General features: G+C 33.2%; 1 non-coding gene across 1 annotated transcript; it reads left to right on the top strand.

Moving 5' to 3' along the window:
- Positions 1-2,601: 2,601 nt before the first annotated feature.
- LOC112406385 (small nucleolar RNA SNORA56) lies at positions 2,602-2,730 on the top strand. The gene has a single exon (XR_003004548.1). It is a non-coding gene; the product is annotated as a small nucleolar RNA SNORA56 (small nucleolar RNA).
- The last annotated feature ends 789 nt before the right edge of the window (positions 2,731-3,519 follow it).

Below are 3,519 nucleotides of genomic sequence, written 5' to 3'. Positions count from 1 at the left end.
CTCCCCTCCCCCACCTCCCAGGGTTTTACAATGAATTAGGGCAGTGCTTCTCAAATTGTCATATGCGTGGGAATCACCCAGGATCTTGGCCTAAGGCACAGCCCTGGAATTCTGTATTTCTAACAAGTTCCCTGGTGATGTCCATACTGCTGATTAACGGACTACACTGGAGAAGCAAGGGATTTCAAGGCAAAATGAGATAGTAATTAATAAAAAACAGTGGGAGAAACTCCATGATGGACAGAAGAGGAAGAGATTGCTCCAACTAGAAAAGAAAGCAGGAGTGGGGAATTTAAAGACTAGTTCATGGGATAATTGGTATTCGTATGGATCTTGACAGCTGAGGACTATTTTAATGAACAGAGATACAAAAAGGGCAATCCAGGCATAGGGAAAAAACTAACAAAAATGTCAAGGCAGAGTGGGCAGAAAATGCAGCATGTTTAGAAGGAATACTAAATAATATGGGCAAGCAGAATGTGTAGTGCATGAGGGGAAATAAAACAAGTTCATAATTAGCAAAAAATAAATAATATGCTTTGTGTTTTCATTATTTCTGTTAATAATTATACCAAGTCTATTATTGCCCTGCCACTTATAAAGTGCTTTCATATGTCATCCTCAGCATGTTCTTGTAACAACTCTGTGACATAGATTTCTGTTGTTGATGCTGTAACCCATTTATAGATGATGATTCTGAAAACACGTTAATTGTCTTCAAACAAGTTTAAGTAGTTAGTGCTGGATTCAAACTCCAAAATTAATTTTTTGCCCCACAAAGAACTGTCTCCAGGAATTATTTATAGAGTAAGAAGAAAACAACATACTTTAACTAAGAATAGCAATCCGGAAGCAAAGTACTCTTTTTTTCTAAGATCTACTTTATCACAGTGGCCAGGTAACAAGAAAACCCTTGTCTTTTTTTCTGACTTAATAGGAATTTACCTAATTTCTCACTGTTAAACATGATATACTTGTTGGTTTGAGTCAGATTCCTTACAAGGTTAAGAAAATAGAGTTCCATTCATAGTTTTCAAAGAATTTTGATCAGGAGTGTGTAGTGAATTTTAAAAGAACCACACATTTAATCAACATATGCCTGCCCAAATACCATCTACAAATTATAGAGCACAATCGTGAGAGATAGCCTCTCTTCAGTGAGCTGCCACATTAGTCTTAGAAAAGTATAAAAAACAGAAACACTGCTTAATTTGATTATTTTACTTAATACAGAAAAAAACTCAGTAATCTAGGTGAGGATCTTAGAAACAACTGAAAAGTCTGAATATTTTAAAGAAATTCAATTGTGTTCATTATGACTGCATGCAGTTACTCAAAGAAGCTTACAAACTTAAATTCAATTTTATAATAAGGTTAACAGACACCTGAAGAAATAATTTCAATGAATAGATGAGCTTAACTTATGAATGGCAGTTATATGTTTGTAAACTGTTATTTTGCAAGGGCCTATGGCTACTCATTATTTTGAGAATTTTGAATAATCATTAGTTGTGTTTAAACAGTTAATCTGTAATTTCGGTTGATCAGGTAAAGGTAGTATTTACTAGTTACCAACACTTGACTCTCCACAAATTCTAAAAGCATAAAGAATGTGGGTTCTATAACTTTATAAGTAATACCGTTTTTGATTTCAAGGTCCTATTATTAGAGAGAAGCATGAGAATCTAATATATACAAAGAATTTTGTGTGTGAGGAGGCTGTGTGATTTTAACATGTAAAATTATTGGCTGAAATGGCAAACCTCTTTTAATAAGTACCTGCATATGAGAGAAAAAGAAAATAATTGAAACCTATATATTCCCTAAATGTAATGCATTGAAACCTAATAAAAATTAAATTAAAAATTGAAATGAATATAAATGTTTCTTTAAAAACTCTCCCTAATACAATCTTAAAAACCAAAGCTACTTTAAACAACCCAAGCTGTGAACACTCTATAGCTCTGAAAAAAACGAATTCTAATTTTCACTTTAAATTGCATGCACAGTATGATGAATATTAGTCTCTAGTGTTAAAGGAAGATTAAAAATTGTCAAGTTGAACTAACATTTTCTTTTGTAGAAGTTTCTTACATTCTTCTCATTCTTTTCTTTTTTATTACCAGGCCAAAGTTCAGGAAAAAGTAAATAGCTGAAAAATGTTAAAAAGAAATATATTTAATTACGCACAAACACACACAATCTAAATCTATCTATACCAATCTATAAATATGTATAAATTATAATTGTATTAGGGAACTAAGGTTTATATAATATTTGGTACTTTATATTTTTTATCAGTTTTTTTCCCTCTTAACTTATCCTGACACCCTTATTATATACAGTTTTGAAATAAAGTATACTAAAACTAGAGAAAATAATGTGGTTATAATAGGTTCAATTTTTATATTCTTACCTCTGGTTAAATGTCCATTTGTCTTGAATTTTTTTATTTAAGTGGATATTTGGGGCTTCTTTTTGAGTCTAACATCAAGTAGGCATGCCAGAATAAGTAGAATATATAAAATAATTGAAATTTAATATATTTTAAAATATTTGTTTTCACAATGATAAAATACAGAATGTAAAATAGAAAATGAGCAGTAGACAGTTATCCCTTTCTAGTCTGGCTCATGGGTCTCTAGAGGGAGTCAATCTGCAACAGTAAGTGGTGAGTTCTTCTGTCTAGCATCAGTATTTTCATGGTGGCTTTGGACTTGCCAGATATTACTTGCCAGAGAGAGGTCATGGCCAAAGCAGTAAAAGTGCCACAGGCAGTTGCTAAAGCAGTAAAAGCCCCAAATCGGAAGCAAGAAAATGAAAGCAACAAAAACATCTCCAGTGTCTCCACAGTTGGTCAAGAAGGAAAAGAAAAAGGACAAGAAGACCAAAGCTCCTCTGGAGAATGTGGGCGAGCCTGGAGATAGGGACCGTGATACCAAAAAGTAGAAGAATATAAACGTGGAAGTAGTTTCTGAGTAGTGGAGACCACTTTAAGCACTGTGTCCAGCTGGGAGGAGAAATTAAAGCATTATTGAGAAAAAAAAACCAGGAAATGATTTCTCATGCCAGCACAGTTTTTAAAAGAAAAAATAACATGATTAAGACGAGTAAATATCATGAGCCTACTTGTTAAATCTGCTCTCATATCACTAAAGGTACTTATCCTATTAACTATGCTTTCCCCTTATTGTAAGGGTCAACTCAGTGAATAAATCCTTTGCACCATGCACAGCATTTTGTTGTATTGAGATTATTGATGGTGCTTCTAATTTTGACCCTGAAAAAAATCAATAAGCTGATGCTGAGAGACTTAAATGGTATGCATGTTCACACAGGAGTAATACCCAATTATCAAGATAATAATTATCTTCAATTTTAGAACTAAAACATCCTACATATAGGCTACATCTAATAATAAGGAGAAGGACAGCAGTGAGGAGCTATTTTCAGAAGGAATTGAAGAACTATTCCATGATAGATGGAAAGCATTCTGAAGCCCCAATGCCTGATAAGTCC

This window comes from Neophocaena asiaeorientalis, unplaced genomic scaffold, assembly GCF_003031525.2.
Source record: "Neophocaena asiaeorientalis asiaeorientalis breed wild unplaced genomic scaffold, Neophocaena_asiaeorientalis_V1.1 scaffold188, whole genome shotgun sequence".
NCBI lineage: Eukaryota > Metazoa > Chordata > Mammalia > Artiodactyla > Phocoenidae > Neophocaena > Neophocaena asiaeorientalis.
The sequence above is the reverse complement of the archived record's forward strand: the minus strand, read 5'-3'. Positions and strand labels throughout refer to the sequence as shown.